General features: G+C 49.5%; 2 long non-coding RNA genes across 2 annotated transcripts in view; one reads left to right on the top strand and one right to left on the bottom strand.

Annotated features, from left to right (window-relative positions):
- Positions 1-5511: 5511 nt before the first annotated feature.
- Positions 5512-27923, bottom strand: part of LOC127480927 (uncharacterized) — a 39897-nt gene continuing 17485 nt past the window's right edge. Inside the window, exon 2 of the long non-coding RNA XR_007908047.1 lies at positions 5512-6214. This is a non-coding gene — a long non-coding RNA (uncharacterized LOC127480927). The remainder of the gene's footprint in view (positions 6215-27923) is intronic.
- On the top strand, positions 13700-27406 carry LOC127480928 (uncharacterized). Its single transcript, XR_007908048.1, has 5 exons — positions 13700-13737; positions 24410-24494; positions 25196-25342; positions 26539-26787; positions 27177-27406. It is a non-coding gene; the product is annotated as an uncharacterized LOC127480928 (long non-coding RNA).

The raw sequence follows: 27923 nt of genomic DNA, 5'->3' as shown, positions 1-27923 counted from the left end.
GTGTGGTTACCACTAAGGATAGGAGAATAATGGCTAGGGTAACTTCGTAAGAGATAGTTTGTGCGACTGCTCGGAGGGTGCCGATTAAGGCATATTTTGAGTTAGAGGCTCACCCTGATCATAGAATTGAGTAGACTGCCAAGCTAGATAGAGCTAGAAGGAAGAGTATGCCAAGGTTTAGGTCAGTAAGGGGAAAGGGTAGGGGAAGTGGTGTTCAGATTGTAATTGCTAGGAGAAGGGCTAAGATAGGAGTAGATATAAATAAGTAAGGGGATGAAGTTGATGGACGAATTGGTTCTTTAATGAATAGCTTTACTCCATCTGCTATAGGTTGTAAGAGGTCAAATGGTCCTACAATATTAGGCCCTTTTCGGGCTTGCATATAACTTAGAATCTTACGTTCAACTAGGGTAAGAAATGCTACGGCGATGAGGATGGAGAGAGCATAGGATATTGATATAATAAAGTAAGTGAGGGTTAAGTGAATTGTCATGTGGTTTGCGTTGGAGCTAGGGAGAGGATTTGAACCTCTGGGTAAAGGGCTTAAGCCTTCTGCATTTGCCAAGCTCTGCCACGCTAGCGGTCCTTTTCTAGGAGGGGGTTATGGTGGAGCTCTTAGTAATTTAGTTGGGTTCATTACTGGGTGCGAAGGCGTGCTTGTGGCATAGGCCTTACTTCTTCGATCCTTTCGTACTAGAAGGAGTTGTAACATAGATAGAAACCGACCTGGATTACTGCGATCTGAACTCAGATCACGTAGGACTGTTAATCGTTGAACAAACGAACCCTTGGTAGCGGTTGCACCACTAGGATGTCCTGATCCAACATCGAGGTCGTAAACCTCCTTGTCGATGTGGGCTCTTGAAGGAGATTGCGCTGTTATCCCTGGGGTAGCTAGGTTCATTAATCAATTATATTGGGTCTGGTTACTATTAGCACGTTGATGGGTAGTTCTTGGTTAAGATGGATTGTCTGATATTTGGAGGTTAAGTTTGTCTCCAAGGTCACCCCAACCAAAAAATGCACACCAGCAAAATCCCGGGGGAGTAGGCCCTGTGGGTGAGTATTGTTTATGGGAGTGGTAGCAGATTTTAAAGTTCCACAGGGTCTTCTTGTCTTATGGGGTTATTCCTGCTTTTGCACGGGAAGATCAATTTCACTGATTATCTGTAGGAGACAACTAAGACCTCGTTAAGCCATTCATACAAGTCCCGATTTATGGGACAATTGATTGCGCTACCTTTGCACGGTTAGGATACCGCGGCCGTTGAACGAATTGTCACTGGGCAGGCTTCACCTTTAATACTTGGTTTGCTAAAGGCTATGTTTTTGGTAAACAGTCGGGCCTTGGATTTGCCTAGTTCCTTTTACAGATTTTAATCGTCTTTGGGGGCGCTCCATAGGTGGGTTAACAGAATTTTGGGTATAAGGTCTTGTTAAGGTTAAAAAATATCCTGTGGATTGTTAATAATGTTGTAATGTAAGCTTGCGCCATAGAGGGGATCCCTAGTTACTTATTTTAGCATAAATTCTCTTATTTAATATAAGTTGGCCTATTGGGGAAGAGGGAGTCATGAGGAAGTTTAGATTTTTTTAGGTGAGGAGCTTTGACGCATTCTTTAATGGTGGCTGCTTGAAGGCCCACAATTAAGCTGTAATTAAATTTATCCGCTAGGGGAGAGTGTATTCTTTTTTAAAGGAGTTGTACCTCCTTTAAATAGCCCTTAATTCGCTTCATGTGGGTTGAGTGTAGTCCTGGGAGGTGAATTAAAAGGGAACTAAGATTCATTTCATAGGCAACCAGCTATCACCCAGCTCGATTGGCTTTTCACCACTACTAACGAGTCTTCCCACTCTTTTGCAACAGAGACGGGTTTGCTCAGTAGATAGCTACTCGTAAGTAGCTCGCTTGGGTTTCGGGGAAGCAAGCTTAAATTGGCGTTTTGCTTGGGTAGTTCTGGCTAAATCATGATGCAAAAGGTACAAGGGTTGGTCTTTGCTATTTATTGCTTGGTTTGTCATTACTATTTCATTCTTCCCTTATGGTACATGATCTCTATTGCGTCTTGAGTTTACCTTTCTATCGCCTAGACTAGGTTGAGTGAGAGAATGTTTTGATTTAATGGGTAGTATTAACTTAGTTTCTATGTAATCTGGTAGAAGAGCTAGAGTTAGACTTCAAGGCGATCTGATATGGAACAGATATCTTTCAGGTGTAAGCTGAATGCTTTAGTTATAGCTACGTCTTGGTAGACTAAGTGCACCTTCCGGTACACTTACCTTGTTACGACTTGCCTCATCTCTAGCTTAGGGGTTTATTATAAATAAAATTAATCATAGTTTGTGAGGAGGGTGACGGGCGGTATGTACGTGCTTCAGAGCCAGCTTAAAGGAGGCATTATTATCCTGCTTTACTGCTAAATCCGCCTTTTAGGAGTGATTTCACACTCCTTGTCGTGAGGTATTCTATGCTAGAAAATGTAGCCCATTTCTACCATCTCATGAGCTATACCTTGACCTGTCTTATTAGTGGGATGTTGCTGTTGTGCCCACTGTTAAACCCTCAGTTTAGGGGTGGGCTGACGACGGCGGTATATAGGCTAATTTGGCAAGGGATGGTTGGGTGTATCGTGGGTTATCGGTTATAGAACAGGCTCCTCTAGGTGGGTTTGGAGCACCGCCAAGTCCTTAGAGTTTTAAGCGTTTGTGCTCGTAGTTCTCAGGCGGATGCTTAAGTGGTGAAAGCATCGGGATTTAGGGCCTGGCATAGTGGGGTATCTAATCCCAGTTTGTGTCCTGGCTTTCGTGGAGTTTTGTTGATCATGAAGCTAAGATCATTTCTATGGGAGTATTGGATGCATCTTGTGCTTATAACAGCTTGGTTACATTTCAGTCTTAGTTGAAGTGATAATGAAAAACCACTCTTTACGCCGTATAAAGTTAATTTGGGTTTCTTGTGTGACCGCGGTGGCTGGCACAAGATTTACCAACCCTGGTAAGTTGCTTTAACTAAGTCAAGTTTACACTTATTGCTTAATATTGATTACTGCTGAAAACCCGTGGGGGTGTGGCTAGGCAAGGCGTTTTGGGCTACAATTGGAGTGGTGTGCCTGATGCCTGCTCCTGCTGTCTTTTTAAGGTGCTGAGGGCATTTTCACTGGGATGCGGATACTTGCATGTATATATTTGGCAAGAACTAACTGTAAGGTTAGGACTAAGTCTTTTTTGTCCTTGGGTATGTGTAATAGCCGTCTTAACATCTTCAGTGTTATGCTTTATTGTAAGCTACAAGGACTAAGGTTGTTATAGGCATAGTGATTATTATTGGGGCTTGTTTTAGTTGTAGTAATAGTTGATATTGATTTAGGACTTGTTTAGTGGTTGGAGAAGTAGTTCAAGTGGATAACAAAAATGTGTTGTTGAGAAGTTAGAAGAGTAGAAAGGGGCAGGATTGTAGTGTTGTGGGCGGGTTTGTTAAGGTTTTATGTTCTTGTAGTTGAAATTACAACGATGGTTTTTCAGGCCAAAGGTCTTGGATAGAGGCCAAGCAGGAATTGTTATGACGTACTTTATACTATTTTTAAGTGTTAGTTTTATTTTGGGAGGACTAGCAGTTGCTTCCAATCCTTCTCCATACTATGCAGTAGTGGGGTTAGTGTTGGCGTCTATTGTAGGGTGTGGATGGTTAATGAGTTTGGGGGTGTCTTTTGTATCACTAGTGTTATTTCTGGTATATTTAGGTGGGATGTTAGTGGGTTTTGTGTATTCGGTTTCATTGGCAGCAGATCCATTTCCTGAGACCTGAGGGGACTGGCAGGTTGTTGGGTATGGTGCTGGGTTAGTTTTAGTGTTGGGGGGTGTTTATTATAGGGCTATCTGAGTTAGAGTGGTTAGGGATAAACACGGTGGATAGTGGGGGTGTTTTATCTATTTGGTTGGATTTTGAGGGAGCGGCTATGTTTTATTCTTGGGGGGTGGGACAATTTTTAATTGCAGGCTGGGGTCTGTTGCTGACGTTGTTTGTTGTGCTAGAACTTGTATGAGGGTTGTCTTGTGGGGCAATTTGGGCGGTTTAAGGAGGTGTGGTTCAGAGAATAGTTTAATGAAAATGCCAGCTTTGGGAGTTGGTGATAAAGGTTTGATTCCTTTTTTTCTGAAGGGTTGGAAAAAAGTTTGGGACCAACTGTTAAAGGTGTATGTGGGTGGAATATTAGTTAGAGTAGTGGGGGCGATTACTTGGGGAGGTAAGAGGGTGAAAGGAAATGATGGGGTAGATTAAAGTGTAAACAAACAAATGAACAAATGACTGATGAAAGGAAATGATGGGGTAGATTAAAGTGTAAACAAACAAATGAACAAATAAATGATGAAAGGAAATGATGGGGTAGATTAAAGTGTAAAGAAACAAATGAACAGATGATGATGAAAGGAAATGATGGGGTAGATTAAAGTGTAAACAAACAAATGAACAAATGAATGATGAAAGGAAATGATGGGGTAGATTAAAGTGTGTTAAAAAAATTTAACAAACTGATGATGCAAATGTCTTAATTGGAAATTTAGGAGAATGGAAAGTTTGTAAAATTTGAAATTTTTGTTAAAAAATTTAAAAACAAAAATTAATGATGAATAGAGGGAAAGTCCCTAGATCATTGCAAAAAATGACAAAATTTTTGTAATTTTTTGTGAAATTGACGACAAAAAATATGTCTGGCGTGCATTAATTAAATTGCAACTTGATGAGAGACGTAATGGAAAAACCAAGCCAACAGCACGTGACAGTGCGTCAGTGCAACAGTATGAGACCGAATAACACTTGAAACCATATCATTAATTTTCACGCGAAAGTGAGAAAACCGCTCGCCGACCGTAAGGGGTACATGTCAACCATATATGGGAACCCCCTGGCGGAGCACTCTGAAGGGCTTATTGAGATCTACCCCAAAAAAAAACCCCAAAAGTTTAGAAGAGAGAAAATGCCGCGATCACGAGGTCCAGGTTGGCCGAGCATCCCCAACCATTAGTAACGGAGCGCAAGTTTAGGAAAATTAAGCAAGTTATGGCCCTGACCGAGGAACCAGAGGCGACAAAGAGCAAGTTATGAGAGTGGGTTATTGGCGGAAAGGGAACGAATACACCTGAAGCTGGACATGATAAACATTACTAACACCGGGTTGCTGGTTTCTCGTGAGGAGTACGACTAATAAATAACCCAGCACTTCTTGGTTGGTACATAGAGCAAGGTTAAGTGGTGAGTGGTCCATGGACCATGGATTCTAGGTTCTGTGATGTTCCTCGTATTGAGAAGGATTTTATGTGAAAATTAGCAGTTTTAGGTTTTAGTTCGTTTGGCGGGATTATTCCTAGAACATGACATGTTCTGTCCTTGTGTGGGAATGTGCCTAGATCTGTGAATGACAAGTTTTGGATTGTATGGGAGATAGTATGGAAATTTGGATGGTTTTTGCAATAATAGTATGTCAGATTTTCCTACATGCATGTTATGTCTAATGTGGTGGAGGATGCTATGCAAAGTAATACATACCGTAGGGTATGGGGGGAGGGGGGGGCCCCTCCCCTTGATGTACGTGTTGATTGGAAAGTTGGGGGGTGCTTGGATATTTTTTGGAAAACTCTAAGAAGGGGGCGGCCTTCAGTCTTTGGTTTACAAGACCAACGTTTTTTATAAACTGTTAGAGTGGTTAGAGGTTGAGTATCTTATTTTCTAGGAGACTAGTAATGGGGAATAAGATGAGAATGATTGTGAAGTAGGTAGTTGAGGCGAGTTGTCCGATGATAATAAATGGATGTTCGACTGGTTGGCTACCGATTCATGTAAGGATTAAAAGATTTGTTACTAGGATTCAGAATAGAAGTTGGGAGAGAGGTCGGAAGGTTATAGTTCGTTGCTTTGACATGTGGAGGAATGGGGCTAAAAATAGAATTAAGACGGAGGCAGCTAGGGCTAGGACTCCTCCTAATTTGTTGGGGATTGATCGTAGGATGGCATATGCAAATAGGAAGTACCACTCAGGTTTAATGTGGGGAGGTGTTACTAATGGGTTTGCAGGTGTAAAATTTTCTGGATCTCCTAAGAGGTTGGGTGAGAATATGGCAAGTGTTATTAGAGGAATGAGGAGGAACAAAAGGCCTAGAATATCTTTTATTGAGAAATAGGGGTGAAATGGGATTTTGTCACAGTCTGAATAAATACCTAGGGGGTTGTTTGAGCCTGTTTCGTGTAAGAAAGTTAAGTGGATGAGGGTGAGACCTGCAATTAAGAATGGGAGGAGGAAGTGGAGGGCAAAGAACCGGGTAAGTGTAGGGTTGTCAACTGAGAATCCTCCTCAAGCTCATTCTACAAGTGTTTGGCCAATGTAAGGAATTGCTGAGAATAGGTTAGTAATTACTGTAGCGCCTCAGAATGATATTTGGCCTCATGGGAGGACATATCCGACGAAGGCAGTTGCTATTAGAGTTAAGAGGAGACTAACTCCTGTGTTTCAGGTTTCTTTATATAGGTAGGAACCATAGTAGAATCCTCGTCCAATGTGTAGGTAAATGCATATGAAGAAGAAGGAGGCGCCGTTTGCATGGAGGTTTCGGATTAGTCAGCCGAATTGAACATTTCGGCATGTATGGGCGACGGACGTGAATGTCAGGGTGATATCCGCTGTATAATGTATTGCTAGTAGGAGGCCAGTGGTGATTTGGATTGTTAGACAGATGCCAAGAAGAGATCCAAAGTTTCATCAGGCGGAAATGTTTGGTGGTGTTGGGAGGTCAATTAAAGAATTGTTGATTATTTTTAGAAGGGGGTGATGTTTTCGTAAGTTAGGGGCCATTAATTCTTAGTTCTGTGTAAATAAGATTATAATTACGATAGATAGAGCGAAGGATCCTAGATAGGTTTTGATTAGTCCGGAGTGTAGAGTAGTTGAGATTTTGGATACTTTGAGTTGAAGGGTCGCTAGTCCTTCTGGGCCTATTTTTTTATATCAGGATAGGTCGATTAAATGGGATGCAATGTTCTGGCCGTTGTTTAGGAGTTTAGTAGAGCTGAGGCGGTGTATAAGGGGGTTAAAATATCCTAGAGTGCTGGAGAAGTTTATAGTGATATTTTGTTTGGGGGCAGAGAAGGTATGTGTGAGTTTTGATAGTTCTAATGCCAGAATGATGCCTAATGTTGTAATAATGATAGCAGTGGTTTTTGTGACCAGTGGTATGGTTATAGGAGGGGTTTTTGTAGGGGAGATATAAGAGGTAATTAATAGACCAGCTATAATACTTCCGAGAGCGAGACGAGTAATTGGGTTTGTGACTGCTGGGTTGTTTTCATTGATGGGAGTAATGGAGGGAATCCGGGTGTAGTCAGTTTGTACTAGTAGGGCTATACGTAGGTTGTAAGTTGCAGTAAAAGCTGTAGCTACGAGGGTTAGGAGGAGTGCTCAGGTGTTTAGATAGGAGGTGTTAAGACTTTCGATAATGAGATCTTTTGAGTAAAACCCTGCTAAAAATGGTGTTCCTATGAGAGTTAAATTTCCGATTGTCAGGCATGAGGTAGTTGTAGGGAGTAGTTTCTGTAATCCTCCTATTTTTCGAATGTCTTGTTCACCGTTAAGGCTGTGAATGATAGACCCAGAGCAAAGGAAGAGTATGGCTTTAAAGAATGCATGCGTAGAGATGTGTAGGAAGGCTAGTTGAGGTAGATTTAGGCCAATAGTGACTATTATTAGTCCTAGTTGGCTGGATGTAGAGAAAGCAATAATTTTTTTGATGTTGTTTTGGGTAAGAGCGCATGTAGCAGCAAATAGGGTGGATAGGGCACCTATACAAAGGCACATAGTTAGGGCAATTTGGTTGTTACATAATATGTGGTGAGTGCGAATAAGTAGAAAGATTCCGGCAACTACTATTGTGCTGGAATGGAGTAGGGCAGATACAGGGGTTGGCCCTTCTATAGCTGCTGGGAGTCATGGATGCAGGCCAAATTGGGCGGATTTACCTGTGGCAGCTAGGATGAGCCCTAAGAGAGGGAGAAGGGATATTTGGTTTGGGGAGGATTGCTGTTGAATTTCTCAAGTGTTTATTGAGGATGCTAGTCATGCTATACAGAGGATTAGTCCAATATCCCCAGTACGGTTGTAAAGTACGGCTTGAAGTGCAGCGGTGTTGGCTTCTGCTCGACCGTGTCACCATCCAATCAGGAGGAAGGATATAATTCCGACTCCCTCTCAGCCGATAAATAAGAGGAATATGTTATTAGCGATGATTAAGATGAGTATTGCAATGAGAAAGATTAGAAGGTAAAGAGAGAATTTTGTGGTGTGGGGTTCTGAGGCTATATATCATGTTGTAAATTGAAGAATAGATCATGTTAGAAATAGTGCAATAGGAAAAAACGTTAAGGAGTATTGGTCTATTTTAAGGCTAAAAGGGATTTTGAAGTTCACAATAAATTTTCATTCTCAATAGAAAGTGGTATTTTCCATATTTAAGTAGATGGAGAGGATTATGGGAATTAAACTAACTATGAAGGAAGTTTTAACAGTGTGTATGATGGTTGTTGGAGAGTTTAGATAGTTTTTGGATAAGAGGGGGAGTAGGATGGGTATAGAGAGGGTAGCCAGGGTCAAGAATATAGAGGTGTTGAGGATTAATGGGAAGTCCATTACTTTTACTTGGACTTGCACCAAGATGAATGACTCCTAAGACCAGTGGATTGCTATTATCCTTTAAAAGTAAGGGGGCTGAGGTCTTAGGCTCAGATGCAAGAGTTAGCAGTTCTTGTTGGTTAAACCTTCCCTCGGCAGGCAAGAAGAGTTTAACTTCTATTTTTAGGATCACAGTCTAATGTTTGGTTTAAAACTATACTTGCATGTGGGAATTCCTGAGATTAGCTCTGGTTTTAGGATGAGGAGGAGGGAGGGTAGGATATGAAGTGTTATAAGGAGATGTTCTCGTGTATTTGAATTTTGGGTGGTTGTAATATAGGTTGGAGTTGGACCTCGTTGGGTTATAAGGAGTATGTAGAGGGTATAGGCTGCAGTTAGTAGAGTTGCGACTCCGGTTAGGATAATGGTGAAGGTAGATCAGTTGAAGAGTGCAATTATGATAGTTAATTCAGCTATCAGGTTAGTGGTAGGAGGAAGGGCTATGTTTGTTAGGTTGGCTAGGAGCCATCAGATTCCTGTTAGAGGTAAAAGGGGTTGTAGGCCTCGTGTTAGAAGGAGAGTACGACTATGTATGCGTTCATAGTTTGTATTAGCTAGGCAAAATAGTATGGAAGAGGTGAGTCCATGTGAAATCATTAGGATTATGGCCCCTGAAAAGGATCAGTGGGTTTGGATTATTGTTGCGGCAATGACTAGACCTATGTGGCTTACTGAGGAGTAGGTGATTAATGACTTAAGGTCGATTTGGCGTAGGCAGATGGAGCTTGTCATTAGTGCCCCTCATAAGGCTAGGGTTAAAAATGGGTAGTAGAGGTAGTCTAATAGGGAGTTTGTAATTATTGAGGTACGCATAATGCCATATCCCCCAAGTTTGAGGAGGAGCGCAGCTAGGAGTATGGATCCTGCGATTGGTGCCTCTACGTGGGCTTTTGGGAGTCATAGGTGTAGTCCGTAAAGGGGAGCTTTCACTATGAAAGCGAGCAATAGGGCTAGACTTGATATGAGGCCTATTCAGGAGTTTGTAAGAGATGAGTGTGAAAGTTTTATTATAGTGATGTGTATAGTTCCTGTTTGGGTGTGAAGATAGAGGATCACTACTAATAGGGGAAGAGAACTAATTAGTGTATAAAATAAGAGGTAGATTCCAGCACTTAAACGTTCTGGTTGGCTACCCCATCGTGTGATTAGAATTAGGGTAGGGATTAGGGTAGCTTCGAATGCGATATAAAATAATATCAGTTCTAAGGCTGAGAAGGCCAAGATAATGAATGGTTGGGTGAGGATTATGGTTATGGTAAAAATATATTTTCGTGTGGGAGGTTCTTGTTGAAGGTGATTTTGGCTTGCCAGGATTATAAGAGGTAGAAGTCAACAAGATAGAACTAATAAGGGGGATGAAATTTGATCAGTTCCAAGTCATGGTGATAGGTTTTTGCTAGGGTAATAGGTTGAAGGAAGTCATTGTAAGCTAGCGGTTGCAATTAAGAGGCTGTGTGAGGTGACATTGAGTCATAGGAAAAATTGAGAAAAATGGGGAAATTTGGGAAAAATGGGGGGAAATTTGGGGAAAATGGGAAAAAATGGAGGAAATTTGGGAACAATGGAAGGAATTTGGAAAAAAAAGGGGAAAAATTGAGAAAAATAAGGAAATTTGGGAAAAATGGGGGAAATGGGGGGAAAATTGGGGAAAGAGTGGGAAATTTGGGAGAAATGGATGAAAAACTGGGAAAAATGAGGGGAAATTTGGGAAAAACTTGGGTGTCCCCACCAGGTTCGGCCCCGCCACGGCCCCAATAGCCCCAGGATCAGGTGAGACCCCTACCCCATGCCCTGACCCCTCCCCCTCCCCGAGGTCACTGCCCTGACCGCCCGAGTCCAGGCTGTGACCCCTCCCCCACCCCGTGGCCCCTCCCACACTTTATGGCCCCTTCCCCATTCTGTGGCCCCTACCCCATTCTGTAGCCCCTACCTCACTCTGTGACCCCTCTCCCACTTCATGGCCCCTCCCCCACTCTCTGACCCCTCCCCCACTCTATGGCCCCTCATCCACTTTATGGCCCCTCCCCCACTCTGTGGCTCCTGCCCCACTCTGTGACCCCTCCCCCATTCTGTGACCCCTCTCCCACTCGGTGGCCCCTCCCCCACTTTACGGCCTCTCCCCCACTCGGTGACCCCTCCCCCACCGACAGCTTCTCCCTGCAGAGAGAACAGCCAACACACTATTTCACTTCTCACTTTAACAAAGCTCTTTTCTCCTTCAAGCCCCTCAAAGGCGCCAAGGCCACATAGGAGGCCACACACAAACAGTACTCCTCTTCCCACTTGACTACACCTTCTCCCTCACTGTTCTACAGGGAACACCAGGAATCTGCTCGCAGAGGCCTCTCCTTTCCCATCAGTAGCTCAGCACAAGGAGTTAAAGGAACTCAAGCCTTAGGCCACAAGAGCTGACAGCGAGGAAACTTTGGGAGCAAACTAATGCTGCTAACACGGACCCAGCTGAATCCAGCACACAATCACAGAATCCAAGAGTCCTTCAGCTTGGAAAAGACCTCCAAGCTCACTGAGTCTTGTGCAGCCCCTCCCCGACCACCTGCAGGGACTGGATGATGCTTTGCACAAGCACCAAAAGGAATGTTGTGAAAGCCATGGCCTGCAGGAGGACACAGAGAAGGGCTTGGTTGGGGCTGGGAAGGAGGGCGCTGGCGCTGGGGGAGCGGGGATGGAGACTCGGGGATGTGGTGCAGCAAGGACAGGGGCCCAGGCAGCTGGCAGGCGGCAAGGCCTCACCCCCTGCCCCAGCAGCAGCACCGGGCCCTGCCCTGCAGGCAGGGGCAGAACCCACTCCCTGGGGCGGCCTTGCTGCCCTGACCCTCGTCCGACCCAGCCTCTCCCTGTGTGCGTGCTCCCCACAGCACAGGCTGCACTGGGCAGCATCCCCTGATGGGCCCTGCAGAGCTGCCCCACGGGGACACTTCCCTTTTATGTCACAGGTGCCACAGCCTGTCCCAGCCAGCCCTGCCCATTGTCCCCACCCCGGCTCAGTGACTCACAGTGGCCCCTGGCAACCAAAGAACCAAAGCCCCACACCCCCAGAGTGCAGCCCTACCCATGTGCAAGGGGCCCCCAAAGGGTTCCCTGCACAAAGCAGCCCCTCCAAACCCTTGTCAGATAGAAAACTGGGGGACGTGACCCTTGGATGCTTTTAGGACAGAGATACAAGCTTTTCTTGAATAATGGAGGGGGTCACTTTTTAATTATTAATATTTACAGTTATCCATTTGGGGACAGGATGTCCTACAGGCTAATGTGGTGTCACATTTGGAGTGAAAAGTACTTTTCAAAGAAACCCAGGGTGCATAGGTGATGCAGAGGAAGCTGCCAAGTCACCCAATGTGAAGCTCAACTCTGCTTTGCAACAGCACTGCCCTTTCACACACATCTTTGGCAAAGACAAAGATGTCAGGGTTTAGTTTCTAAATCAGTAACACTTGACAAGACCTCTTTATGAACTGACAGCAAGAGAACTTAGGAGCAGCATAGGGTTGGCAAGTGTAGGAGCCAAGAAGAGAAGGGCTGATGGGTATGTCATGAACACTGACAGCCGGATGGTCGTGGAGCTGACCAAGGACTGCCAGATACAAAAGACATCACCTGCTGGACTTGGCCCAAACACCAGCCCCCTCCTCTCCCTTCTCAACCACTCAACCACAGCCTGCACACACCCACACCTGCCAGGGCCAACTGGCTGTTTCTCTTCTCTTTTCTGCCTGGGGGCGAAGGAAGAAGGACAGGGAGGGCATTTGCCTTCGGGCCAGAGGGAAGGGGAAGGAGATCCCCCCAAATCCATCCCTGGCAGGATGGGGGCTGGAGGAGACATTGGGGGACCCCCAAGAATATTTTCGAGGGGAAGAAAGGATGGGGGCACCCACAGGGGGTTGGGGGGGGGAGGGACCCAGGAATCTCGTGGTGGGACACTGGGGAGTTCCCAGTAGTTTCTTGGGGGGGTGGACCCCCAGCAGTCCGGGGTGGAAAAATGGACGGAGGAATCCGCCGTAAAGGGTTGGTGACACCCAAAAGACTCTAGGACGGGGGTCGGGAGGGGCCCCGGAGTCCTGAAGAATGTTTGGGGGTCCCCAGGAGGGAGTCTGGGGGTCTGAGGTGGTCCCAGGAGATTTTCAAGGGTTAAGGGGATGCACAGGAGATTTGGGGGAGGAGGGGGAAAGGCGGAGGGTCCCCAGGAGTCTTGGGGGGGATCTGGGCGGTTCCCGAGAGTCTTGGGGGAGATTCGGAGGGGTCACCAGGAGCCCCTGGTCCCCCTGAACTCACCCCACACAACCATGGCCTCATTGGTGCCGCACGTGAAAAACAGCGCGGCGGGGGGAGACCCTGGGGCCGGGATCGATCGGGACCAATCGGGTTCAATCCCGATCCTCCCCTCCCCCGCCATCACCGCCCCACTTCCGGCAGACCCCGTGGAAGTTTCGACGTTCTATTGGGTGACTCACCGGCACAAGGACAGGGGCCCAGCAGAATTTGGCAATGACGTCATTCCAGCAGAGCCGTTCTATTGGCTGCGACCCACGAGGGAGCCTCAAAACCTGTTCATGGCTTGGGGGGGAAGGACAGTCGGCACGACCGGGAACGGGGCTGCAGAGGGTGTTCAAGTGCCCAGGAAAGGGGCAAAAAACTTTCCCCTCTCCCTCCCAGTGCCCCCTCAGCCTATCCCAGTGTCTCCCCTCTCTCCCAGTGCCCTCTCAGCCCATCCTGGTCTCTCCCCTGCTGTCCCAGTGCCCCTGTCCATCGAGGTCCCAGCCCCGCCCTGCCCCCTGTTCTGCTCCGGCCTGGATTTCTCCCCTGCAGGGGCAGCTGAGGTGGCTCCAGGGCGGGCGGGAGCGTCCGGGGCAGGGGGTGGCTCCTGACATGCTGCTGGAACTGCCCCTGTCTGGGCGGGCCCGTCAGCCTGGGGCACCTCCTCACCCGAGCCTGGGGGACGGGCCGGCAACTGGGAGGGGCTTTGGGAAGGAATGGGGAGGCTGAGAAGAGGTTGGAGGTCGTGGGGGTAAGTGGGAAGGTGTTTGGGGGAGTTTGGGGGTTTGGGAGGGAGGTTGGGGAGATTGGGGCAGCTGTGAGGGGTTTTGGGGAATCGTCGGGGATGTGGGAAGGAACTGGGAGAGAGTTTGGGGGCATACTCAAGGGGAAGGGGGCAACTAGGAGAGGGTTTGAAAGGTCCTGGGAGGGCTGGAGGTAACTGGGAGGGTTTTGGGGGCATCTTGTGGGTTTTTGTGGGTCTGGGAGGCAGTCTGGGGGCCTCGGAGGGTTTAAGGGGAAGTTGGGAGTGTCCTGTGGGACCGGGATGGGATTTGAGGGTTCCTGGAGGGGCTGGGAGGACTTTATGCCTTTATACTGCGGGTATTGTCTAGTATTGATGGGGGTAATCCGTGAGTTGACTGTTTCATAATCATCCAAATTTTAACAAGACTTTGAAGGTGGTCAACCTCAGTTTGAAGCAGCTCATTTTTAGCAACAAATTTATCCGATTTTTCTCCTGTTTCCCTCTCAAAGGCTAACGATGACTTCAGCACCACATTTTCTGATTTCAAAACAGGAGATTCAACATCAGAAATCCATTCATGACTTCCCTGTCACCACTCCATCCAAATGTCTGTGCTCTCACTTTGACCTGAGAGAAACCTCAGGCAGGTGGAAAAGGGCAGATAAAGAAAAAACAGATGGGTCCAGCAGAAGTGATGCTGCTTCTGTCAAAAGCAGAGCAGAGACTGAAAGCACTTTAGGAAGTTGCTTACAGAAGCACTTGTGCATTCCAAGTTACAGCTCAGGAGTCTCAGTAACTTGTCCAACATGAGAGTTTCTTTTCCATTTCTCAACCCCCAGATTCCTCAGGAGTAGGAAACTGGAAACACTGACTGAGAAAAGCTCCATTCCTTCCTAATAATTGTGCTTTGTCCTTCCCATTTGACAGTGCTCTTGGAAATGTGCTGGTGTGATCTGGATCTGTGAGCAGCCCTGACCTCCCAGAGCACTCATCCAATGGCAGGAAGACCCCACCTGGCTCCTGCTGGGGTTCTTGCCACCACGACCCAGTATGGGTCAATGGAATGGGGAGCAGGGCGGTGGGACCAGTAAGGACCAGTTAAGGGGGTTGGGGGCACTTCAGCATCTCCATCAAGGTCAGACCAGTACAGAGCAGCATAGACCAGTATAGATCGGTATAGACCAGTATAAACCAGTATGGACCAGTATAGACCAATATGGGTCACTGGAATGGGGAATGGGGCAGTGGGACCGATAAGGACCAGTTAAGGTGTTTGGGGGCACTTCAGCATCTCCATCAAGGTCAGACCAGTACAGAGCAGCATAGACCAGTATAGATCGGTATAGACCAGTATAAACCAGTATGGTCCAGTATAGACCAGTAAAAAACCAGTACAGACCAGTATGGACCAATATGGACCAGTACAGGTCACTAGAACAGCGAGCAGGGTGGTGGGACCAGTAAGGACCAGTTAAGGGGGTTGGGGGCACTTTAGCATCTCCATCAAGGTCAGACCAGTACAGAGCAGCATAGACCAGTATAGATCGGTATAGACCAGTATAAACCAGTATGGACCAATATAGACCAGTAAAAAACCAGTACGGACCAGTATGAACCAGTATGGACCAGTATAGACCAGTAAAAAACCAGTACGGACCAGTATGGACCAGTATGGACCAGTACAGGTCACTAGAACAGCGAGCAGGGTGGTGGGACCAGTAAGAACCAGTTAAGGGGGTTGGGGGCACTTCAGCATCTCCATCAAGGTCAGACCAGTACAGACCGGTACAAACCAGTATGGACCAGTATAGACCAGTATAAACCAGGGTAGAGCAGTATAAACCGATATAAACCAGTACGGGTCACTGAAACAGGGAGTGGGGTGGTGGGATCAGTAAGGACCAGTTAAGGGGGTTGGGGGCGCTTCATCATCTCCGTCAAGGTCAGACCAGTACAGACCAGTATAAACCAGTATACACCAGTATGGACTGGTATAGACTGGTATAGACCAGTATAAACCAGTACAGACTGGTACGGGTCATTGGAATGGGGAATGGGGCAGTGGGACCAGTAAGGACCAGTTAAGGGGGTTGTGGGCACTTCAGCATCTCCATCAAGGTCAGACCAGTACAGACCAGTATAAACCAGGGGAGAGCAGTATAAACCAGTATAAACCAGTACGGGTCCCTGGAACGGGGAATGGGGTGGTGGGACCAGTAAGAACCAGTTAAGGGGGTTGGGGGCACTTCAGCATCTCCATCAAGGTCAGGTCAGTATAAACCCGTATAGACCAGTATGGGCCAGTATAAACCGGTATAAACCAGTATGGACCAGTACAGGTTACTGGAACGGGGAATGGGGCGGTGGGACCAGTAAGGACCAGTTAAGGGGGTTGGGGGCACTTCAGCATCTCCATCAAGGTCAGACCAGTACAGACCAGTATAAACCAGGGGAGAGCAGTATAAACCAGTATAAACCAGTACGGGTCCCTGGAACGGGGAATGGGGTGGTGGGACCAGTAAGAACCAGTTAAGGGGGTTGGGGGCACTTCAGCATCTCCATCAAGGTCAGGTCAGTATAAACCCGTATAGAGCAGTATGGGCCAGTATAAACCGGTATAAACCAGTATGGACCAGTACAGGTTACTGGAACGGGGAATGGGGCGGTGGGACCAGTAAGGACCAGTTAAGGGGGTTGGGGGCACTTCAGCATCTCCATCAAGGTCAGACCAGTACAGACCAGTATAAACCAGGATAGACCAGTATAAACCAGTATGGACCAGTACAGGTCACTGGAACGCGGAATGGGGTGGTGGGACCAGTAAGGACCAGTTAAGGCAGAACTCAGCTGGGACTTAGTGGTTTGGGGGTTGGCGTGTCCCTTCTTTAGGTGGTCGTGGTCTCTCCCTGGTAGGCGTGTCCCATCCCAAGGTGGCCATAGCCTCTGCAAGTGGGCGTGTCTTTTGCATCCTCTCCCCCTCCCTGAACTGGGAGCTCAACTGGGACTTACTGGGTTTTGGGTGGGCGTGTCCCCTCCCAATGATGGACCCACTTTCAGCCCCTCCCCCCACCTTTAAGGGCCCCCCCAAAGCCCCTCCCCCCCCTTCCTGCACCTCCCCAACCCTCAGGGTCCCTCCTGTCCCTCCCCCACCCACCCTCAGGGTCCCTTCCTTCCCCTCCCCCCAGTGAACCTGCTACCCCTCCCCCACTCTCAGGAGCCCTCCCTGTCCCTCCCCCACCTTCAGGGGCCCTCAGGACCCCTCCCCCAACCTCAGAGACTCTCCTGCCCCTCCCCCACCCTCGGGGAACTTCCTACCCTTCCCCCACCCTCAGGGACCCTCAGGGCCCCTCCTTCACTTTCCGGGTCCCTCCCTGCCCCTCCCCAACCCTCAGGACCCTCCTGCCCCTCCCCCCACCTCGGGGTCCCTCCTGCCCCTCCCCCACCCTCAGGGACCCGCCTACCCCTCCCCCACCCTCAGGGACGGTCCTGCCCTTCCCCCACCCTCAGGGAACCTCCTGCCCTTCCCCCACGCTCAAGGACCATCCTGCTCCATCCCCACCCTCAGTGTTCCCTCCTTCCCCTCCCCCCCCCATTGGGGCCGTTACTGGTCCCTTACTGGTCTGTACTGGGAAGGGAGAGGGGAGGGGCCGCCCCCTCGAGGCCCCTCCCCCCCAGTGACGTCACCGGGTCCCAAAAATAGCCCCGGGGGCCCAAACTGGAGGGGGGACCTGGAGCCGCTCCCAGTGTGACCAGTTCAGGTACTGGGAGGGACTGGGAGGGAACTGGGAGGGACTGGGAGGGACTGGGAGGGGGCAGGGCTTCCCCCCCGCCCCCCCCTCCGTGTCCTTGGGGTGACCTTGGGGAGGGAGGGGGATGGGCCGCTCCCAGTGGCTCCCAGTAGCTCCCAGTAACCCCAGTAATGCCTCCGGTATCTCCAGCGACCCCCCCAGTAACCCCAGTCACCCCCCCAGTAGCTCCTAGTAGCTCCCAGTAACCCCAGTGTCTATCCCAGTAGTTCCCAGTAACTCCCAGTAATCCTAGTGTCCATCCCAGTAACTCCCGGTAACCCCAGTGTCCAGCCAGTAGCTCCCAGGAACTCTCAGTAAGCCCCCCAGTAGCTCCCAGTAACTCCCAGTAACCCCAGTGACCCCCCCAGTAGCTCCCAGTAACCCCAGTGTCCATCCCAGTAAGCCCAGTGACCCCCCCAGTAGCTCCCAGGAAGTCCCAGTAAGCCCCCCAGTAGCTCCCAGTAACTCCCAGTAACCCCAGTGACCCCCCCAGTAGCTCCCAGTAACCCCAGTGTCCATCCCAGTAACCCCAGTGACCCCCCAGTAGCTCCCAGTAACTCCGGTGTCCATCCCAGTAACCCCAGTGACCCCCCCAGTAGCTTCCAGTAGCTCCCAGTAACTCCCAGTGTCCCCCCCAGTGTCTCCCAGTATGTCCCAGTTTAACCCAGTTCCCCCCCCCCGTGGGCCCTGGGCCGGGTGGGGGAGGGGCGGGCTCACATTTCCATGACAACATCCCTTTCCCTCTGGCCCAGTTTCTCCCAGTTCTTCCCAGTTTAACCCAGTTTTTCCACATTTTTCCCCATTTTTCCACATTTCCCCCATTTTCCCCATTTTTCCCAGATTTTCCCCCATTTTTCCACATTTTCATGAATTTTTCCCCATTTCCCCCCCATTTTCCAGATTTTTCCCAATTTTCCTACATTTTCCCATATTTTTTCCCATTTTTCCCCCATTTTCCCAGATTTTTCCCCATTTTGTCCCCATTTTCCCAGATTTTCCCCCCATTTTCCCAGATTTTTCCCCATTTTTCCCAGATTTTCCCAAGATTTTTTCCCATTTTTTTAAATCTTTCCCCATTTTTCCCCATTTTCTGGGATTTTTTTCCCATTTTTCTCCATTTCCCCCCATTTTTCCCAGAATTTCCAGCATTTCCCCCCCAGTTTCTCCCCATTTTCCCAGATTTCTCCCCCCATTTTCCCAGATTTTTCCCAATTTTTTCCACATTTTCCCGGATTTTTCCCAGATTTTTCCCCATTTTCCCAGAATTTCCCACATTTTCCCAGATTTTTCCCACTTTTTTTCCCAATTTTTTTCACATTTTCTCAGATTTTTCTCCAGATTTTCTTCCAGATTTTCTTCCAGATTTTCCCACATTTTCCCAGATTTTCCCCCATTTTTCTTGATTTTTCCCGATTTTCCCCATTTTGCCGGATTTTTTTCCCATTTTTACACATTTTTCCTCATTTTCCCCCATTTTCACGGATTTCTCCTCATTTCCCCCATTTTCACACAGTTTTTCCCAATTTTTTCACATTTTCCCAGATTTTTCCCCATTTTCCCCAGATTTTTCCCCATTTCGCCCCCATTTTCTCGGATTTTTCCCCATTTTCCCACATTTTCCCAAATTTTTCCCCACATTTTCCCAGATTTTCTCCCTCTTTCCCCAGATTTTTCCTCAGTTTTCCCATTTTTTCCCAGATTTTTTCCCGATTATTTTCCCCATTTTCCCGGATTTCCTCCCTTTTTTTCCCACATTTCCCCGGATTTTTTCCCAATTTCCCCCCATTTTCCATGATTTTTCCCACATTTTTTCCACATTTGTCCAGATTTTTCCCCATTTCCCCCCATTTTTCCCAGATTTTTCCACATTTTTCTCAGATTTTTTCCCCATATTTCCAGATTTTCCCAGAATATTCCCCATTTTCCCCCCATTTTTCCCCTATTTTCCCAGATTTTTCCCATTTTTTCCCCTTTCCCCCCCATTTTTTTCCACATTTTTCCCAGATTTTCTCCCATTTTCCCCAGAATTTCCCAGGTTTTTTCCCAATTTTTCCCCATTTCCCAGTTTTTTCCCAATTTTTTCCCCATTTTCCCGGATTTTTTCTCGATTTCCCCCCATTTTCCCAGATTTTCCCCCATTTTTCCCACATTTTCCCAGATTTTCACACATTTTTCCCCATTTCCCCCCTTTTTTCCTCATTTTCCCATATTTTCCCATATTTTTCCCCATTTTCCCCAGAATTTCCCACATTTTCCCCCATTTTTCCCCATTTCCCCGGATTTTTCTCACATTTTTCCCAGAATTTTCCGCAATTTCCCCATTTGCCCACATTCTCCCAGATTTTTCACCATTTTCCTGATTTTCCCCCCATTTTTCCCACATTTTCACAGATTTTTCTCCAGATTTCCCCCACATTTATCCCCCATTTCCCCACATTTTCTTGGATTTTTGGGTCCCCAGTTTTCCAAATTTCCCAAATTTCCCCAGTGGGAAAAAATGGGGGGAAAAAACCAGGAATTTTGGGGGAAATGGGGAAAAATTGGGGAAAAAAGTGGGAAATTTGGTGAACACGAATGAAAAATTGGGAAAAATGGGGGAAAATTTGAGAAAAAAGTGGGAAATTTGGGGAAAATTGATAAAAATGGGGAAAAATGGGGGGAAATTTAGGAAAACTGGGGGAAAATCCGGGAAAATGTGGACAAACGGGGGAAATTTTGGGGAAAAAGTCAGAAATTTGGGGAAATGGGGGATTTTGAGGGGAAATGGAGGGAAAATTGGGAAAAAAGTAAGAAATTTGGGGAAAACGGGTGAAAAATCAGGAAAAATGGGGGATAATTGGGAAAAATTAGGGGAAATTTAGGGAAAAATTGGGAAAAAATGGCGGAATTTGGGGAAAATGGGGAAATTTGGGAAAAATGGGGTGAATTGAGAAAAAAATGGGGGAATTTGGGTAAAATTGGATGAAAAATTGGGGAAAGTTGGGAAAAATGGGGGGAAATTTGGGGAAAATGGGAAAAAATGGAGGAAATTTGGGAACAATGGAAGGAATTTGGAAAAAAAATGGGGAAAAATTGAGAAAAATGGGGAAATTTGGGAAAAATGGGGGAAATGGGGGGAAAATTGGGGAAAGAGTGGGAAATTTGGGAGAAATGGATGAAAAACTGGGAAAAATGAGGGGAAATTTGGGAAAAACTTGGGTGTCCCCACCAGGTTCGGCCCCGCCATGGCCCCGATAGCCCCGGGATCAGGTGAGACCCCTACCCCATGCCCTGACCCCTCCCCCTCCCCGAGGTCACTGCCCTGACCCCCCGAGTCCAGGCTGTCACCCCTCCCCCACCCCGTGGCCCCTCCCACACTTTATGGCCCCTTCCCCATTCTGTGGCCCCTACCCCATTCTGTAGCCCCTACCCCACTCTGTGACCCCTCATCCACTTTATGGCCCCTCCCCCACTCTCTGACCCCTCCCCCACTCTATGGCCCCTAATCCACTTTATGGCCCCTCCCCCACTCTCAGACCCTTCCCCCACTTTATGGCCCCTCCCCCACTCTGTGGCTCCTGCCCCACTCTGTGACCCCTCCCCCATTCTGTGACCCCTCTCCCACTCTGTGGCCCCTCCCCCACTTTACGGCCTCTCCCCCACTCGGTGACCCCTCCCCCACTGACAGCTTCTCCCTGCAGAGAGAACAGCCAACACACTATTTCACTTCTCACTTTAACAAAGCTCTTTTCTCCTTCAAGCCCCTCAAAGGCGCCAAGGCCACATAGGAGGCCACACACAAACAGTACTCCTCTTCCCACTTGACTACACCTTCTCCCTCACTCTTCTACAGGGAACACCAGGAATCTGCTCGCAGAGGCCTCTCGTTTCCCATCAGTAGCTCAGCACAAGGAGTTAAAGGAGCTCAAGCCTTAGGCCACAAGAGCTGACAGTGAGGAAACTTTGGGAGCAAACTAATGCTGCTAACACGGACCCAGCTGAATCCAGCACACAATCACAGAATCCAAGAGTCCTTCAGCTTGGAAAAGACCTCCAAGCTCACTGAGTCTTGTGCAGCCCCTCCCCGACCGCCTGCAGGGACTGGATGATGCTTTGCACAAGCACCAAAAGGAATGTTGTGAAAGCCATGGCCTGCAGGAGGACACAGAGAAGGGCTTGGTTGGGGCAGGGAAGGAGGGAGTTGGCGCTGGGGGAGTGGGGATGGAGCCTCGGGGATGTGGTGCAGCAAGGACAGGGGCCCAGGCAGCTGGCAGGCGGCAAGGCCTCACCCCCTGCCCCAGCAGCAGCACCGGGCCCTGCCCAAGGCACTCCTGCCAGGGGCTGGGCCCTGCAGGCAGGGGCAGAACCCACACCCTGGGGCGGCCTTGCTGCCCCGGCCCTCGTCCGGCCCAGCCTCTCCCTGTGTGCGTGCTCCCCACAGCACAGGCTGCACTGGGCAGCATCCCCTGATGGGCCCTGCAGAGCTGCCCCACGGGGACACTTCCCTTTTATGTCACAGGTGCCACAGCCTGTCCCAGCCAGCCCTGCCCATTGTCCCCACCCCGGCTCAGTGACTCACAGTGGCCCCTGGCAACCAAAGAACCAAAGCCCCACACCCCCAGAGTGCAGCCCTACCCATGTGCAAGGGGCCCCCAAAGGGTTCCCTGCACAAAGCAGCCCCTCCAAACCCTTGTCAGATAGAAAACAGGGGGACGTGACCTTTGGATGCTTTTAGGACAGAGATACAAGCTTTTCTTGAATAATGGAGGGGGTCACTTTTTAATTATTAATATTTACAGTTATCCATTTGGGGACAGGATGTCCCACAGGGGGTTGGGGGGGGGAGGGACCCAGGAATCTCGTGGTGGGACACTGGGGAGTTCCCAGTAGTTTCTTGGGGGGGTGGACCCCCAGCAGTCCGGGGTGGAAAAATGGACGGAGGAATCCGCCGTAAAGGGTTGATGACACCCAAAAGACTCTAGGAGGGGGTCGGGAGGGGCCCCGGAGTCCTGAAGAGTGTTTGGGGGTCCCCAGGAGGGAGTCTGGGGGTCTGAGGTAGTCCCAGGAGATTTTCAAGGGTTAAGGGGATGCACAGGAGATTTGGGGGAGGAGGGGGAAAGGCGGAGGGTCCCCAGAAGTCTTGGGGGGCATCTGGGCGGTTCCCGAGAGTCTTGGGGGAGATTTGGAGGGGTCACCAGGAGCCCCCGGACCCCCTGAACTCACCCCACACCACCATGGCCTCGTTGGGGCCGCATATGAAAAACAGCGCGGCGGGGGGAGACCCTGGGGCCGGGATCGATCGGGACCAATCGGGTTCAATCCCGATCCTCCCCTCCCCCGCCATCACCGCCCCGCTCCCGGCAGCCCCCGCGGAAGTTTCGACGTTCTATTGGGTGACTCACCGGCACAAGGACAGGGGCCCAGCAGAATTTGGCAATGACGTCATTCCAGCAGAGCCGTTCTATTGGCTGCGACCCACGAGGGAGCCCCAAAACCTGTTCATGGCTTGGGGGGGAAGGACAGCCGGCACGGCCGGGAACGGGGGTGCAGAGGGTGTTCAAGTGCCCAGGAAAGGGGCAAAAAACTTTCCCCTCTCCCTCCCAGTGCCCCCTCAGCCTATCCCAGTGTCTCCCCTCTCTCCCAGTGCCCTCTCAGCCCATCCTGGTCTCACCCCTCTCTCCCAGTGCCCCCATCCATCGAGGTCCCAGCCCGGCCCTGCCCCCTGCTCTGCTCTGGCCTGGATTTCTCCCCTGCAGGGGCAGCTGAGGTGGCTCCAGGGCGGGCGGGAGCTTCCGGGGCAGGGGGTGGCTCCTGACATGCTGCTGGAACCGCCCCTGTCTGGGCGGGCCCGTCAGCCTGGGGCACCTCCTCACCCGAGCCTGGGGGACGGGCCGGCAACTGGGAGGGGCTTTGGGAAGGAATGGGGAGGCTGAGAAGGGGTTGGAGGTCGTGGGGGTAAGTGGGAAGGTGTTTGGGGGAGTTTGGGGGTTTGGGAGGGAGGTTGGGGAGATTGGGGCAGCTGTGAGGGGTTTTGGGGAATCGTCGGGGATGTGGGAAGGAACTGGGAGAGAGTTTGGGGGCATACTCAAGGGGAAGGGGGCAACTAGGAGAGGGTTTGAAAGGTCCTGGGAGGGCTGGAGGTAACTGGGAGGGGTTTGGGGGCATCTTGTGGGTTTTTGTGGGTCTGGGAGGCAGTCTGGGGGACTCGGAGGGTTTAAGGGAAGTTGGGAGTGTCCTGTGGGACCGGGATGGGATTTGAGGGTTCCTGGAGGGGCTGGGAGGGCTTTATGCCTTTATACTGCGGGCATTGTCTAGTATTGATGGGGGTAATCCGTGAGTTGACTGTTTCATAATCATCCAAATTTTAACAAGACTTTGAAGGTGGTCAACCTCAGTTTGAAGCAGCTCATTTTTAGCAACAAATTTATCCGATTTTTCTCCTGTTTCCCTCTCAAAGGCTAACGATGACTTCAACACCACATTTTCTGATTTCAAAACAGTAGACTCAACATCAGAAATCCATTCATGACTTCCCTGTTACCACTCCATCCGAATGTCTGTGCACTCACTGTGGCCTGAGAGAAACCTGCCTGTTTGCAGCGCGCTGACTGGGCAACTTTTCTTTTTGCAGGTGGAAAAGGGCAGATAAAGAAAAAACAGATGGGTCCAGCAGAAGTGATGCTGCTTCTGTCAAAAGCAGAGCAGAGGCCGACAGCACTTTAGGAAGTTGCTTACAGAAGCACTTGTGCATTCCAAGTTACAGCTCAGGAGTCTCAGTGACTTGTCCAACATGGGAGCTCCTTTTCCATTTCTCAACCCCCAGATTCCTCAGGAGTAGGAAACTGAAAACACTGACTGAGAAAAACTCCATTCCTTCCTAATAATTGTGCTTTGTCCTTCCCATTTGACAGTGCTCTTTGAAATGTGCTGGTGTGATCTGGATCTGTGAGCAGCCCTGACCTCCCACAGCCCTGACCACACACACCTCATGCAACGGTAGGAAGAACCTGCCTGGCTCCTGCTGGGGTTCTCACCACCCACCGACAGCTTCTCCCTGCAGAGGGGTGGGCAACTACCCAGGTAGGATGAGACCTGACCCCAGCAGGCAGCAAAGTCCCTGCCCTGGCACAAAGAACCCCGGAGCCCAGGGACCCTGCTCTGCAGGACAGCCCCGGGCATCCCTGGCTGCACCCCCACCTTCCCACCCCGCAGTCATCCCTGGGAGAAGGAGCCCACCTGCACTGTCCCTCTGACGGTGCTGCAGGGAAGGCCTGCCCTGGAGAACATCCTCCTCCGGCGCAACAGAGAAACTGGGAGAGTCCTGACAGATGTGCAAGGCTGTGGGATGTGGTAGCTTTAGGAAATTCCTCCAGGAACACAAGTGACATTGCCCTGCACCTGTAGACTCACTCTGCAGAGGAGTGTGAAGTTGTGTCCCCAAGTTGTGTCTCAGCTGAACACCTCCCATCTTTCTGCTGCCTTTAACCTCCCTTTGCCTTTCTTCTCTTCTCTCGTGCCTACAGGCAGTGCCCTCGGCCCTGCTGGGCTGTGCAGAGGAGCTGCTCCTGGGCAGAGCTGTCTCTCTGCAGTGCTGCCCGCTTGCCAGGATTTCCCTGTGTGCCAGGAGCCCGGCCCAGCTGAGCAGCACAGCAAGAGCCAAAGGCAGCCCTTTCTCTACCCCCCTGTGTTCCCCGCAGGTGTCCCTGGGGCTCCAGAGGAACCTACTGTGGAACAGACTGAAGGAAACAATGATGTTCCCTCTTCTCACCTCTTCAGTGACACTTCTTTCCAGCAGTGACACTTCTTTCCAGCAGTGACATTTCTCCTCTTAGAAAATTACCAGGGTATGATGATCACCTTTTCTAGTTTCATCATTACACAGGACACCAGGAGGGTGACAGCAAAGGATCTGGTAACTCCCTGGCACAGTGGGGGTTTTCCTGGAGTCACACAGAGAAATGTGTCAGGGCTCTGAGAGGTGTCCAACCCTGAGCTGGACTGATGCACACACGGGGGTGTTCAGAGACACGAGTCCTTCCCTGGTACACACACAGGCAGTTCATTGCAGCAGGGACAGTGTCTCCCAGGGCTCCTGCTACCACTCCCAGAACCTGGAGCCACCTCAGCCCTGTAATGCTCCCACCCTGCCCACTCCTACACTTCAGATGAACATTGGGGTTTTCTAGTCACTGGAACTGCCCAGACCAGCCCCTCCCTGGTCCCCCCATCTCCCTGCCCCGCCCCAGCCCAGCAGAGCAGCACAGTCGTTTCTGGTCCTGCAGCAAGAAAGGGAGGCAATAGAGGACAGGGACAGTGACTGCATGTCTGGACTGCTCAGGAGATCATCAGCTCAGCCGGCAGCTCCTGCAGCCCCAGGGCCAGACCCTCTTCCCAGTGGCCCAGGTAACTGCTGCCACGTGGGCACAAGCTCTGCTGCCCAGGAGGGTCCTGTAGTGAAGGGCTTTGCAGATGGCCACGTAGCGGTCATAGGACATGATGGTGAGAAGGGCAAGCTCTGCTGTGATCAAGAAGAGAAGCAAAAAACACCTGTGCAGCTCATCCTGAGTAGGACATGCCCCTGGTGTTCCAGAGGGAATTGGCCATGGCTTTGGGGAGAGTGGTGCAGATGCATCCCGGGTGTGTGAGGGAGAGGTGGAGCAGGAAGAAGTCCCTGGGGGGTGTGCAGGTGGTGGTGGCAGGCTACGGCGCTGAGGATGAGGCCGTTGCCAAGGAGGGCAGCCAGGGAGATGCCCAGGAAGAAGCAGAAGTGCAAGAGCTGCAGCCAGGAGGAGGAAGTGGGGGATGGAGCTGCTGTTGGACATGAGTTTCCTCCGGGCATCAGGAAATGTCCAAGGAGGAAAAGGCAGTGAAAACTTTGGGACAGGTTTCCTAGATCAAACCCATGAATTCCTCTGAGCATCTACCCTCATCCCAAGTATCTGCAGTCACACATATATAGATTCTGGACTGTAGAAGACAGGCTTAGCATGACTTTAAGATGATTTCTTCTCAATTTTTTGATTTATTTTTCTACTACCAGGTCTGAGAGGGGCATCGTGGAACCAAAGGAACCCTGAGACATTTCAGAATCCCACATGCGTTGGGTCTGTCTGAGCTGGAGTTCATTTTCTCACTGCAGGCGTCACAGTGCTGTGCTTTGCATTGGGAGCTACAAAGGGGTTAATCACACCAGTGCTTTGGCAACTGCTGAGCAGGGCTGGTGCAGCATCTGCATTGTCGGCTTCGTCCCCTGAATCGGGGACAAGATCATGGGAGGCGATACAGACAGGTCAGTTGAGCCAAATGGACCAAAGAGACATTGCAGAATATATGGTGTCAGCTCAGCGACAAGAGCTCAGGAAAGGAACAGGAAAGGGGGAAAATCCATTTTTTTACGATACATGCCTTCTGAGCGGCTTCTCTGTGTGGTGAAGCCCTGCTTCCCATGAAGTGGCCAGGTATCGCTGCTGACAGGAAGTAGAGAGAAAATCTTTTTATTTTCCTCTTCATTTATGCATGCGCAAACTTTGGTTTTTGCTTTAGTAAAGTGCCTGATCTCAAGGTAGAAATAATTTTCCATCTTATTCTGTCTCTTCTGTCTGGCTGGGAAGGGCAGCAATAGAGCAGTTTGGTGGGCACCTGGCATCCAGGTAAGGTCAACCCACTGCAACATTGCAGGGTCTCATGGAACCAAAGGACTGCTGGGAGACTGGGGGAACTCACGGAATCAAGTGGCCGTCGTGGCACTGCCCTGCATCATAGAAGCAAATGTTCCCTGGGAAACTACAGAAACCAGGGACTTAAGGGACATCATTGGGATGTGTGGGACCTCATGGAATTAAACAAACCGTGGGATATCTTTGGAACTTCATGGAATCAAAGGGATAAAACAAAAGAATTAAACCCCATGACCAGAAACAATTGGATCGAACATTTCTTTAATATGCCAGCTGGGGATTCGTGGCGGTACTCTACCTTGCATGAATCAAAGAATCAGTATAAATTTCGGAGTATAAATACAGTGCTACTTGAAAGACCCTCCCCTTCACAAGCAGTCCAAAATTCTCTTATGATTTTAGGGTCAAATAGCCTCTTGGATTTTATTCGTGGAGCAAGACTGCCATCTAGCGTCCATTTCTTCTGGGAGGGGCAGTCATTTTCACAGCGTGGTCTTCTCCCTTAGCAGGCCTAGTAGCATCTCTGATTGATCTATCAGACCCCTAATCCCTAAACTAAATGCTTTACGACCAGCTAAGACGTGTCTTAGAACTTCCCATTTGCTTAAACAATGTATAATTGACTTTCTTCTTAACAGAACAATCTCTTATTAAACAAGTTTTCTGAGGCCTGTAAGCTAATTTCTTGAAGATGGGCATATGATACACTCTCTATTAGTTTCCATGTGTCATCTACATTCTCTCTCCT

This window comes from Manacus candei, unplaced genomic scaffold (assembly GCF_025592945.1).
Source record: "Manacus candei isolate 608988 ecotype Guabito, Panama unplaced genomic scaffold, ASM2559294v1 h1tg000076l, whole genome shotgun sequence".
NCBI lineage: Eukaryota > Metazoa > Chordata > Aves > Passeriformes > Pipridae > Manacus > Manacus candei.
Note: the sequence above shows the minus strand (reverse complement) of the source record. Positions and strands in the feature narration are given on the sequence as shown.